Source organism: Danio aesculapii, chromosome 12, assembly GCF_903798145.1.
Source record: "Danio aesculapii chromosome 12, fDanAes4.1, whole genome shotgun sequence".
NCBI classification, from domain to species: domain Eukaryota; kingdom Metazoa; phylum Chordata; class Actinopteri; order Cypriniformes; family Danionidae; genus Danio; species Danio aesculapii.
This window is the reverse complement of record NC_079446.1, coordinates 13771280-13786332: the sequence shown is the minus strand read 5'-3', so window position 1 is coordinate 13786332 and position 15053 is coordinate 13771280. Positions and strand designations below refer to the sequence as shown.

General features: G+C 35.1%; 1 protein-coding gene across 1 annotated transcript in view; it reads right to left on the bottom strand.

The window, feature by feature from the left end:
• grid1b (glutamate receptor, ionotropic, delta 1b) overlaps positions 1–15053 on the bottom strand; it is a 744708-nt gene that overhangs the window by 249901 nt on the left and 479754 nt on the right.

Here is a 15053-nt window from a genome sequence, read left to right as displayed (position 1 = left end):
TCAAGAAACTGCAAAAACTTTGTATTCTAATGTATTCTCTTCCACATCAGGTCATCAGGTACGAAAAATTGACATTATAATGAGTCATCTGCGGTACTCATAATGTCATATTGCCTGTAGTAAATGAACATCCTGACCTGATGTGGAGCAAACAAAGTAATTTTTACACTTCTACAGCCCACAACAGCTAGTGTTCTAGCAGCATTGTATAATTACAGTCACATGGAATGTTTTGACAATGTCTTTGTTCTTTTTATGGAGTTTGAATGTCTTGTAACCATTTTTGACTATAGGGGATGAGTTCTCTGATTTAACTTAAAATATCTTAATTTATGTTCTGCAGATGAATAAAGGAGATTTAAATGACATGAGGGTGAGTAATTATTAACACAATTGTCATTTTTGGTTAAACTAACAATTATCAAACTTTTCAAAGTGTCTAGGTTTTTTCTTACGAAAATTTGCACCACTAGATACAACAGTGTTTTAGGCTCCATATAATGTTGTTAAATTAATGTTTATTGCATTACTTTAGTCCCAACCCCAAATCTACCCCTTACTCCTTCACCTACCCCTCCATTTGGTACTTTAACATGAAGCGGAAGGGGTGTCCCAATTATCTTTTGCTTACCAAATGTTACGATGTTAGGGAAAAATATGTCATCTACATAGTATTTATCCCAACAGCTTGTAAAATGTTGCTTTTTAGAAGATTTAATTCATTGTGACTACAAATGACTGTTACAAGAGTATAATACATATATCACAACTTCAGTAGGTTTATTTCTTCACATTGTAGCAGTTAATGCATTTTTACTTACTTAAATCTGTGAAAACTAAATTTCTGCCAGCTGGAATTTCCTTTTTGACCCTAAATGTAGTATATTTTTAACACTCTATGCCAGTGGTTCCCAAAGTGGTATATAAAAATAGTAGTTTTAATAGTAAAAAAACAACAACATGCATATGAAAAAACATCAGCCTTTATTTTTTTTTTCATAGAATTGGTGTGTTTACATTAGATTAACAACCCAGCAATAGTGTCAGCTGCTGCAGCATTTAATTTATAGCACCAGGTTAAACTTTCTGACACTTTTATGGCGATCAAATTTACAAAAAATAAATACAGGCCACAACTGAATATTGAGAATGATCTCTGATTGGCGGTCTCCAAAATTAAACCAATAATAGACTTGTGCTGAAAGCATCGTGTCTACCAGTCTCTTTAGTTGAGGTTATTATTAAATTAAGCAAATTAATAAATTACTATAAAACTGATCTGGTTGTTAGACTGTTGCACTGTTTTGTGTTGTCAATATGCTCATGTTTATATAAGCCTATTGTTGTGTGCACAATTTTTGTATTTTTATAAACACCTCAGAGGAATTTGGGGGTCGCGAGTCGCTGTCATTGTTATTTTTAGGGGTCGCAGGCTGAAAAGTTTGGGAACCCCTGCTCTACACCACTGTACACTGTACATACTGTATGTAAATAGTATGTTATCTTAACCCTCCTGTTATCTTAGAAATCTTTTCACTGTTTGCCCTTAACCCAGTGGTGGATTTAGGCATGGCCCCAGAGCGGCATCTTGCTAGGGGCCCCCTCTTCACTTTTGTCCGCGACATCAAGGCCACTCCCCTCCCCCCCCTCCTTCTTTTCAATTTTATCCGCGAAAGGGCGGCACGAAAACCGTGAGGGTGACATGACCTTCATTTGCCTAGAGCGCCAGTTAAGCTTGCGCCGCTACCGCCTAGAACTGCCTTCACTAAACCTCTAAAATAAAGCAGCTAACTTTAATTGCAACGCTTAAATCTATTTTGCATGAAGAAACAACCTCATCTTGATCACAAACTCTGGTTTTGCCTCAAGTTAATGGTATATTTTTGGTATAGATATTTGTCTAAAGTTAATGGTATATTTTCTAATGCTAACAAAACCAGCATAAGTGTAAAAAAACTTTTTTTTAGCAAGACACTATTCATAAAAGTTAAAGCAGCAGATTCTTATTGAGTGTGTCCATGCTTTCATGTTGTTGACATCAAATTCTGACCCTACCATTGGAATTTTGCAGCAGAAATTGAGATTCATCAGACCAGGCTACATTTTTCCATTCTTCAATTGTCCAATTTTGGTGAACCTGTGCGAAGTGCAACCTCAGTTTCCTGTTCTTAGCTCACAGGAGTGGCACCAGGTGTGGTATTTTGCTGCTGTTGCCCATCTGCCTCAAGGTTTGACGTGTTGTGCGTTCAGAGATGCTCTTCTGCATACCTCAGTTGTAACGAGTGGTTATTTGAGTCACTGTTCCCTTTCTATCGGCTAAAACCATTCTGACCATTCTCCTCTGACTTCTGGTATCAACATGGCATTTGCGCCCACAGAACTGCTGCTCACTGGATATTTTCTCATTTTCGGACCGTTCTCTGTAAACCCTAGAGATGGTTGTGTGTGAAAATCCCAGTAGATCAGCGGTTTCTGAAATACTCAGATCAGCCTGTCTATCAAACCCTGAGAACTGCTGTGAAAATTCTATGAGATGAGACCATGAGAATTGTCAGGCGCTAAAACAAACTTTCTGATCTGAGAAGAAGATCAGGAAACCAGCTGTTCAGCTGTTCTATTCAAATCATGCCTGACAATACAGGCATAGGCTGGAAATAGGCTGGAAACACAGAGCTACACCTCACCAGGTAGGAATGCGAGGAAGTCCACTCTTCTCCATTCACCCCAAGCCCCCCTTCTGGACCTTAAAGTTACCTTCTCCATCAAGAGCAGATCATTCACATTTCACATAAAATGTCCAAGGTTTAATAAGGTGTATCTTGTAGCCTTATATTCATGTTTGGTATCATTTTAAATGTCTCTGTGTGATTGGTAAAGTGGTCTTAATTTCACTGTAATATTTTACTTGTATATGTTGATTTGGTTTTTGGCTTAGATAAAATCTTATATAAAATCACATGCCTCCCCCCAACCCCCCCATAGAGATGGTTAATGCCTCAAATTCACCAGGCAAGGGTCTCTGTGACGATTTTGTTGTCTAGAATTTATGGCTGTTTGTTCTGAGTTGAATATATAAGGAAAAAGTGTGAGATCAAGCCCGATGCCCCGTTGCAGTGTATGCAACACAATCTCACAGCAATTCAAAACTTTTTGATTTAGTGGCTAATTCACATCTATTTGTACGATCTAATTCATACAATTTAGTACGATTTGCCCATCACCCAATGACAGTTGGGTTTAGGAGTGGGGTTGGGTGCCACGTCTCCTTTTTAAAATCTTACATTTTCATACGACTGAACTTGCACAAATTCGCACGAATTAGCCACTAAACTGACAAAACTTAAAATACTTGTGTTTTCTCGTGAGATCAGGCTGGTGTATGAGTTTTTGAGCTCTCAGAGATTTATATGCTGCAATGTATTTTATACATTTATAACTCTTGAATTTATCTTTGAGTAATTGATGTTGTACGTTTTTGAATTGGCTTTTTATTCTTACTACACTTTCATTTGGAAAATAAAATGTTAAGTTTTGATTCATTCTGAATTCTCCTGAAATCTTTTATATCCAGTAGATTAAGCGGAGTCTGCGCTACTGTTATGATGCGACAGTTAGACTTGATTAAAGATGCATTTCACTGTATGGAGCCGTTTTGGCATGACAGCATGAAGATCTTTTAATCATTTAATCAACTAAATCAACTACTCTTTTAGTACGAGTGAGCAATTGGCAACCGGACTAATTAGGTATTAGTTAACACTGCAAACTTCAGAGTGTCACAATAATGTCCATGATAATGCACAAAAATCCTGGGACCTGACAACTCTGTGTAGCGTTTTGGTCCCTAATGAACCTATAGCTGAAGAGTATGGGATGAGATGTACAGTTGAAGTCAGAATTGTTAGCCCGCCTGATTATTCGCCCCCTGTTTATTTTTTTCCCCAATTTCTGTTTAACGGAGAGAAGATTTTTTTCAACACATTTCTAAACATAATAGTTTTAATAACTATTTTTTAATAACTGATTTATTTTATCTTCGTCATAATGACAGTAAACAATATTTTACTAGATATTTTTAAGACACTTCTATAAAGCTTAAAGTGACATTTAAAGGCTTAACTAGGCTAAGTAGGATAACTAGGCAGGTTAGGGTAATTAGGCAAGCCATTGTTTAATGATGGTTTGTTCTGTAGACTATCGAAAAACAAAAATTAGCCAAAAGGGGCTAATCATTTTGAAAACTGAAAACTGCTTTTATTATCATCAAAATAAAACAAATAAGACTTTCTCCAGAAGTAAAAAATATTATTCATTGCTCTGTTAAACATCATTTGGGAAATATTTTAAAAAGAAAAAAAAATTCAAAGGGGGTCTAATAATTCTGACTTCAACTGTAGATCAAAACTCTAAATTTAGTCATAAATGATGAATGTGATCTGTTCTTACAATTAGAAATACAGTCTAAATTCAGTCAGATTAAATTCGGAGCTGTAAAACATATATAAATAAATTCTAATAAATAAAATTATTTTAAGAAGCACTAGAAAAGGCTTACATGCATTTAACCTTCGACCATGCTGTTAGTTTCGTCATTGGGCAAATAGATGGACTTCTACAATATACACATCTAAACAATATGCATAACAATTATACAATAACCCTCAAACAATCCTTAAAGAATAGCTCTATCCTGTCAGATTTACCATTATCACATTGTTCAGGTAAAAAAAGAAATATAAAATGAACAAAATTATGAGACTTATGGAAGTCTGTCTTAATAAAGATGTAAGACCTCAAAGATGATCTGTAATGGGGGAAATAATTAAAGCACTATTCCCTTCTGCTGTAAGTCTGCTGGTTTCCAGAAGTATTTGAATACTGTATGTCTGGCTTTTGTGAATCACCCTGGGAAGCAAATTGCCCATCACACCCTCTCAGCGGCAACTAATTGACGGAAAGAAAAGCTTTTATGAGGTGAATGGCAAGTTCAGACAAAATCGGCAGAAAGCAACTCCACTTTCCACAGAACTGAAACACCTGTCATTCAAAATTCTATCCATCTCTGAATCTTGAGCACTGATTTAATTAATACTTTTGGCTAATTTGATTATTTCAGCTACTAATAGCACTTTCTGCCCTGATTAAAACATTAAGGTGCCTAAAACCATTCAATACAACAGTGCAGATGTTCTCAAACATATTTAGACAGACAGCCATACAGCCATACTAACTACTGCTACAACTTTCTACTGCTACTAAGACTACTACTAATAATAATATGTATTATTATTATTATCATCATCATCATTATTATTATTATTATTATTATTATTATAATAATTATTATTATTATTGTTATTATTATTTTCCCATGAATATGTTGCTGCATAAAACATATGCCATAATAGTTGGTGGTTCATTCCGCTATGTCAACCTCTGATAAATCAAAGACTAAGGCGAAGGAAAATGAATGAATGGTTATTATTATTATTATTATTATTATTATTATTATTATTATTATAAATATTATTATTATTATTAATATTTAATTATAAGAAAGTTAGATGTTTTTAAAGCAACATAAATACAAACTGCAAAATAGACATAAATAAAGATGTTTATGGTACAGTTGTGTTCTGCAGATGAATGAATGAAGGAGATTTAACAAGAGGGTGAGTAATTAATAACAAAATTGTAAACTAACAATTATCTCTAAATTTTTCAAAGTGACTAGGTTTTATCTTACGAAAAGTTGCACCACTAGATACAACAGGGTTTTAGGTTGCATATGAAGTTGTTAAATTAATGTTTATTGCATTACTTTAGTCCCAATCCCAATTCTACCTCTTACCCCTTCACCTCCCCCTACCCCTCCATTTGGTACTTTAACATGAAGGGGTAGGGGTATCCCAAATATCTTTTTCTTCTAGGTTTAGGGGTAGGGAGAAGTGCCATATAGCCCTTCAAACAAAGATTTTTTAGGACCACACTTTTATTTTCTTCATTTCTCTGGATATTTTCTAAAAATTATAAGAAAGTTAGATTTTTTTTAAAGCAACATAAATGCAAACTGCAAAATGGACATAAACAAAGATGTTTATGGTACAGTTGTCAGCAGAGTCTGCACATCCTTCTGCAAAACAAACTGTCTAGTGTAGCCTTCATTACATTGCGCGCAGCAGTATTTGTGCACAGTGAAGAGGATGAGTTTGACAGGCAAGAAACCATTGACTGCTTCAGAAACAGCTGTTGAAATCCCAGTGAAATTTAAAGAATACACTCGTGGGGAAACTTATAACGAGCAGGATAAGAGACAATCAAAGAGCTGAATCACTGAACAAATCCCAGCAAAGATGGTCTTCAAAGGATAATTCTCAAAGAAAAGGTAGTCAAATGACATCTCAGTTTTTCATACTTTTTTTCTATTTTTCTAATGGATTAAAAAATAATAATAATAAAATAAAAAAAATAATAATAATAAAAGCCTGCAGTTGTAAACTGGAAGAAACAATTGGTCCTGGCATTTGTTAATCCAGGTGGCCCAAAAGTACCTTATTTGCTATAACAGTCAAAAGTTTTGAATGTTAAGATTTTTAAGTTTTTTTTTTTGTTTTTTTTTTTTTTTGCAATCTCCTCTGCTCACCAAGTCTTATTTGAACAATTAGTTGCTATTTAAATTAACTGTTTTCTATTAGAATATAGAATAGTTTTTTTACACTTTAACATTTCAAAGCTGAGTTTACATCATCGTTTCAGTCACATAATACTTCAGAAATAATTTTCATATTCTGGTTAACTTCATCATCATCATTATCATCATCATCATCATTAATATTATTATTACTATTATTATTACTATTATTATTATTATTACTATTATTATTATTATTATTATTATTATTATTATTATTATTATTATTATTATTATTATCATTGTTATTAATATAATTATTATTATTATTATGTTGATGATGATAATTATGGTGATGATGATGATGGTGGTGGTAAAACATTTGTTCAGGTTTCTTTGATGTACTGTATAGAAAGTTTAGGATAACAGCATGAATGAAGAGCATATTAAAAATATTCACACTAAAAGCAGTTTTTACATTTTTTTTAATGTATTGCTGTACACTACCTGACAAAAGCCTTGTCACCTATCCAAAAAATAACTGGACTTCTAGTTGATCATTTGGTATCAGAAGTGGCTTATATGAAAGTCAAAGGCCTCTAGATTACGCTTATTTTACCAAAAGAAAATATGATCATGCCTTGATTTTTAATTGTTTAATTAGGACAGCAAGGTCTGGCTTTGCATAGACAAAAGTCTTATCACCTAACAGACATAATGTAGAGTATAGAATTAAAGGTCATGGTGCAGTGGAAAAAGAATTAATAAGGTGCATGGCTCCCATGAGCTTGGAGGACTGCATCTATACATCTTTACAATGACTCAAATTACCAATAAAGTCATCTGGAATGGCAAAGAAAGCGCTCTTACAGGACTCCTAGAGTTTATGTCTGGTAACTGGACTGGCCAGCCCTGGGACACCTTGACCTTTGCTTTCAGGAATTTTGATGCAGAGGCTGAAGTATGAAAGGGAGTGCTATTGTGCTGAAAAATTTGCCCTCTCCTGTGGTTTGTAATGTAATGGGCAGCACAAATGTCTTGATCCCTTAGGTTGTTGATGTTGTCATCCACTCTGCAGATCTCTCACACACCCCCATACTGAATATAACCCCAAAACATTATTTTTCCTTCACCAAACGTGACTAATTTCTGTGAGAATCTTGGGTCCAAGTGGGATCCAACAGGCCTTCTACAGTATTTGTGATGAATGTGCTGCAGTTCAACAGATGATTCATCAGAAAATCTACCTTCTGCCACGTTTCCAAATAATCAACTAGAAGTCAAGTGATTGTTCGTTGCTCTTACAACTGTGATCGATGACAAGACTTTTATCAGGTAGTGTATTTTGAATCAAATAAATGTACAGTATTTAGCAGAGGAGAAATAAAAAAATATATATATAAAAAAAATACCAACAGACTACATATGTATCACATCTGTGCAAGCTTTTATAGAAGAAACATTCAGCAATTACTTAAGATGCACATCAGATTTTAATTTACTTTTTGTTATTATTATAACACACAGGCTTATTGGGAATACATGTCCAGGACTACAGGTCTGTTTTGCAAGGTCATATATTATGCACCAAAAAACATATGCTTCTTTTGGACACGCAAAAAAAGGAAGTGTAAATGGCACGTATGAGAATATGTGGCACAGTCACGTATTTGAGATTGGCAGAAATGTACACGGCGGGCTCTGGTGGATTTACGAGAAGGACGTGTAAATGGTGTATGAGAAATATATTGGTGCAAACACCCAGAAGAATGATGTGTGTATGGCAAGTATGAGAAAACATGGCCCAGTCACGTATCTGAGAATCTCAAAAATATTCACAGTGGCCTCTGGTGGATATGGCAACACGCCAGAGCCACATGTTTCATGATAATGTGATAAACTGGCAACCTGGTAGCCTAGACAGTAGAAGTTTTAACATGAAAAGTACATACACATGACAGATCCTGAAGGTACTGAAGACAGGGTTTAGAATAATACCTTGACAGCTGACAGGTCACCAACAATTCTGAGCTGGTTTGTTGAATCCCAGGTAGTCCAAGTAAAATTATGATTACTAATCGGTGCACTGAATTTTTATACACAACCTTCTCAAATTTTCAATGGCCTGGTTTCTACTACAGCATTGACTAATAACTGGCCTATTTATATCAGTCGTATGGCTGTGATCCAAAGGTTACAACTTTCGTTGTAAATGCCACTGATCTGTCATCAGTAAAGATGCACTGTAAGGACATAAAAACTGACAAAAAAATATACCTTGAAAGCAATGCAAGTCACTTTGGATAAAAGCATCTGCCAAATAAATAGTTGATACTTTACTGCGTGTGATAAAAACAGCGGTCCCTTAAACATGAAAAAGACATTTTGTGTCATTTGCTGCCAGAGGGTTTAGTGTGCAGAGATTTTTTGGACAGACAGAGAGCTTAATAAACTTTACTAGCATGACAAAACATAGCGGCTTTTTTGAATCCAAAAGGCGAGCCTTCAGTTTCCACTCTGGGGATGCCATGGGTTTGACTGCCGGAGGCCGTTTTTTTCCCTGCAATTCTCATGTTTTATAAATGAGAGACCCATCATGTTGCATAACAAAAATTGTGGGCCTCTTTCTTAATAAAGAGATTGTGACTTTATGTAGGCTATTGTTGGTTAGCTCTATCCGGCAAATATTTCAATTGTTTAAAATGTGACTATGCAGATTTAAAGCATAAATGTTAGTAAGTTAGTTAGTAAGTGTGGCGAGTGAGGCGGGGCCGAGAGCCATGAGGGTGTACGAGGCAGGTGGCGTGAGTGAGATAATCAGAGACACCTGGACGCATCACCTACCTTGAGTTTCACGGAGGAGCCCTGGAAGCTAAAATGAGGGAGATGCAAGTGCTAGATGAAAGAGGACTGGGCCCGGACATATTATGTGACTGTTGCTTTCATTTTGACAGCAGTCTCTGTAAGAATCTGCCATCTGTTTGTTTTGTTTAATTTGGTATTAAATTATTTTAACATTAACATTATTGCATTACTATTAACATTAAATTATTACAGTGGTGCTGAGAGGGTGAGCGAGTGTTCGGGAGATAACAGAGAAGGGAAGAAACCTGTTCGTCTATCCGAAAGTGCTAGAGACAGTGTGGAAGAGGTCTACCTGCTGCCGTCTCCCAGCATGGGGAGGACGCGGGAGTGGAGCAGGAGGAAAAAAAACATTCCGCAAGCTGAAAGAGCCCCCGCTAGTCACCAGAAGACGGGTGGGTGGATAGATTCATCGTCGTCAAATCTCTCAGTCGGTTGAGGACCGAGTGGCAACGGGTTTGGAGAACCAAACCTCAAATTTATTTATTTTGTGTTTGCTCTCTCTCTGTCTCTCTTCAGTCTCTCTTCAGCTATCCAGCTCCTTTCTCTTGGCCCTATTTACTCTCAGGTTTTGCTGATCCTGAAGCTGCCATTCGTTTAATTTGTTATTTAATTATTATAAAGTGCGTCATTTCTCCAACTCCTTCCCAGCGGCCAGGGGTGGTCGTTAACATTATTGCAGTGAGCAAGTAAGTAAATAAATAAATAAGCACATGTGAAATGTAAGCTAAATCAATAAATAAAGATTTAAAAAGCCCCTATCATGGGTTTTTGAAAACGAGCTTCCATGCAGTGTGTAACACAGCACTAAGTGAATGAAAAGATCCAGCTGAGGTTTAAATCTGAAAGTGCACCTTGTTTAAAACTATTGATTCTTTAGCAAAATAGTTGACTCGGAGTCGAATAAATGAATCGAGTTGGGTTCAGAAGTTTTGATTGATCGCATCGACGTCGATACAGTACATCACCAAATATGTTCCAGTTCTGGTAAAATGTGCACACACTTTCCATCCACAACTAGCGGAGGTGCAGGGGATCACAGGACTGATCATAACGCAAAGATGATGAACACTGACAGATGGAGATTCTGAGGAGAATAGAGGGTTGAAGTTCATTTTCATAAAAATACCACAGTGTAACCAACCTAGTGCTGGGTTTGTTCCTGTCTTTTTTCTGACGATTGATACAATAATCTACACTGCATAGCGGGATTCGCCGGCCGTTTGCTATTGAAGGAGCAAAAATAAGCTAAACTTGAAATAGATATACACTCTTAGTTTTGAGATGACAAAATTCACAATTGTGATACATAACCTTAAAATTGCTGAAAAAAAAAAAAATAAATAAAATCATAAATGAGACATTATACATTACAATGCCATTTTCTTTTTATTCCTTAACAGGAATAAGCTTCCTTAATGAAATGTTTTGGCAGAAACCTTGTTCTCACAAATTAGCAAGTGAATCTTTCACAAGCATAGTTTTCCTTCTACCAACAACCAAAAGACAGAATTTACTTAAAGTCCTTTATATATCAACAGTTGAACAGTTTGTCTCTGTTTGGAGAAACAATAAACCCAAAACTGTAATTTTCTCACATCAGCTTTAGCAGGTTTTCACATTCTGCTATTCTAAATATTTAGTTGCAGTAGTAATATGCCATTATATTATAATAATGTACAGAGAGATTAAAAATAACTTGTAGAATGTCAACACAGAAAAGCATGCTGCATCTCATAAATAATAATACTAAAACAAGACTCAAGTTTAAATCGCAAAGACATGTATTCCATTCGTTGGACAAGCTGTCAGGACCATCTGGCTGAGTGAGAGAGCAGTCTGGGGGACACATGTAGTCTCACTGTGATGTCATCTGTCTGTCTGTGATGCCAGTAAAGTAGACAGTCTTGGAAGTAAGTGGTCAGGACAACATCTGCCACTACACAATGAACAGTAAAGTGAAGATCTCGGTTTAGACATTTGATGAGCAAACACAATGTGCTAATAAGGTTCAACAGGACTCTGTAATGCAAGGATGTTTGAAATTATGTCTACAGAAAGATCTTCTCAGGTTAGTTATCATATTCTAGGTGAAGGATTTGGCTCTGGGACAATAATACAGTTTGTGCTTATTGGATTAAAGTGAACTTTGTGATCCACTGACTTTTATTTATGTAGCATGAAAAAGTAAGTTGCCTTTAATTAAGACATAGTATGTTATCCAATAGAGAAAGCAGAAACAAAGGCATACAATTAGGAACTTTCATTATTTTCTGGCTATTTGGTGTTCACTAACCTTTAAATTTAGTGCATCAAAAGTACTTTTGATTGATAAAAGTTCTAACTGTCACAGATTGACCCCCTAACTGGAAACAGATAATACAGACTTCAAAGCCTTATGCTTTGCAGTTTCGTGAGAAAGAAGAATCAATGATATATTTTTACATATCAAATTATTTACACTACATGACAAAAGTCTTGTCAACGATCACAGATAAGAGCAACAAATAATAACCTTGACTAGTAGTTCTAGTTGATCATTTGGAAAAGTGGCAGAAGGTATATTTGTTTAGCGGTCAAGGTGCTCCAGAATAGACCAGCCCAGTCACCAGATATGAACATTATTGAGCATGTCTGGGTAAGACGAAGGAGGAGGCATTGAAGATGAATCCAAAGAATCTTGATGAACTCTGAGAGTCCTGCAACTTTCCCACATTTTCTTTGCCATTCCAGATGACTTTAATAAGTTATTTGAGTCTTTGCAGAGATGTATGGATGCAGCTGTCCAAGCCCATAGGAGTAATACACAATGTTAAATATTTTTCCACAGCACCATGACTTTATATTCTATACTTTACATTATTTCTGTTAAGTGACAAGACTTTTGTCAAAGCAAAGTCAGACCTTACTGCCCTAATTAAATAATTTAAAAAATCAATAAATTATCGTATTTTATTTGGTAAAATAAACATACTCTAGAGGCCTTTGCCTTTCATTTAAGCCACTTCTGATACCAAATAATCAACTAGAAATCAAATTATCATTTGTTGTTCCTAAAACTTGGATAGGTGACAAGGCTTTTGTCAGGTAGTGTACATTCTCACTTTCCTCCAGCTTATTCCTTTCTTTATCAGGGGTCGAAGCAGTGGAATGAACCACCAATTCACTCTGGCACATGTTTTACAGGCTGATCCCCTTCATGTTGCAATATAAATATTTATTCATTCATTTATTTATATTTTTATAGTAACAACAGCTGCAATTCAATTCATAAAGTATTAAAGGGCACCTATTTTACCCATTTTTTCAAGATTTAAGATAAGTCTTTTGTGTCTCCAGAATGTGTCTGTAAAGTTTCAGCTCAAAACATCCATCAGATTATTTATAATACGTTTCAGAACATTGACATTTTCACCTAATGTTTGTGAGAAAATACTACAGTAATAACTTTTCTAATGATTATTTGATGTATTTGTTGTGGAGTTATTTCAAGTCAAATTCAAGTTAATTCAAAGTTTACGCTTGCACACAGACAGAATGGGAGGGATTTGGACCCTATTTTAACGTCAGGAAATTGAAAAAAGAGACTTATTGTCTTTATATCACCCCAATATCTGTGTAGACACAATATACCTACACAGTTCTGTCCAATCAGCTTTCAAAAGATGATTTTCATCATACGTGCCTTTTAAAATAGCTAACTTCAAATAAGAAAGTTGTAAAAGGGCTAATAACATTTAATTCCCAAAAGAAGTCATGTCACTTCTTTTGAGAAATGCAACCATATGCTTAATCTAAATTAATTTGTTATTGTGATGCCATTTGTTGCCGTTTAATGCTTTGACTCTAGACAGTCTGAGAAATGTGAAAACTATTGAAATGTTAAAACTATTAAAATGTCTTGGACACCCAGAGGAAAAAACACGTGAAAACAAGAAGAACAAACTATTTACATACCTTTATTTATGAAAATGATAACCCAAACAACTTTCTTTTAACTCAAATTTATTGTGTTTCCTATTGGTTTACAATAATGCCTAAAAACTGTGTATATACAGGACCATGATCAATTAGGTGGACAAATACAGTATACAGTTAGCTGGATTAGATTCCACACTGGTGGAATGATCTTCTCATTCCCATTTGGATTGCGGATATACTGGTATTCTTCAAACGACAACTAAAAAGAACATCTGAACCCCGGTGATTAATACCAAAACCACCTGTTAAACCACTTTCTTTCTCCCTCCCTCCCTCTCTCTCTCAAAAAAAATAAAAAATATAAATAAAAAACTCTTCTGTTTGTTAATAAATAAATAAAATAAAATAAAAAAATCCCACTCTAGCACTATATTATCTGTGCATAAACAGGTTACTTTGAATAAATAGCACTTCTCATATGTATTGCCTCTTCTCTTATTATTTATTAACAAATTATTTACATTTATTTATTAAAATCATAACCCAAACCACTTTTTTTAGCTTAAATTACTGTGTTTCCCATTGGTTTCCAATATTGCCTAAAAACTGCTACAGATGGACGGAATAAAATAGGTGGACAAATATCCAGTTAGCAGGATTATATTACAGGCTGGTGGAATGAGCTTCCCATTCCCACTCGGATTGGTGTTCTCTACTGGTATTTTTTAAACGACAGCAGAACACCTGAATCCCAGTGAAAAATACCAAAACCACCTAATGAAGCATTTTCTCTCTCCCTCCCTCTCTCTAAAAAATACTCTAGCACTAAATTCTCTGAGCACAAACAAGTTACTTAAAATAAATAGCACTTCTTGTATGTTTTGCCTCTTCTTGTTGAATCGCTAAATACCTCCTCAATTGTAAGTTGCTTTGGACAAAAGCATCTGCTAAGTGAATAAATGTAAATGTAAAGCACAAAAGTTGTTATGATTTGTAAATGACAACAGGCCTCAGTGAAGGGAAAAATCATTTATACTGCAACTCTGTTTCTTAATTTGTTTGGCCATAAAAAACAAAAAAAAACAAAAAAAAAAACACACACACACACTGAGCCCATTTTTTTCCCAAAGGGTATTTGTTCCATTTGCATCAATTGGAGAACCTTAGGTTGCTTTCCACTGTCGCCTTTGGCTTGTTTGATTGGGTTCGGTAGAGTCGCCTACAGTGAATCACATCCTTCAACAATGACATTCAATTGAATGGTGAACTGAACTGAATCCTCACTGAACTAACAAGAGCATTCTGCAAAACTGAATGTACCTTATGTATTGAGGTTTAATCACAATAGAGAAATGTCTCACCTCATTTTCAATTACTGCCTATTTATCTCTTTAAATCTGCTTTGACACAATCTATGCTGTATAAAGCACTACTAAATTAAATTTGACTAGGCATTGGTATACAAATAAATCAAGTTGACACCTATATACTACTGATGTTGCTGCCTATTGGTCTTCAGGCAATAGAAGAATGTGAAAAAAAATAGTTGCAATTGTTGATCTATAAGTCAGCAACAATTTTTGGATTTCTTATAAAATCACACACATCATTAGATATGCCAAGCTTTATTTAGTTGAAA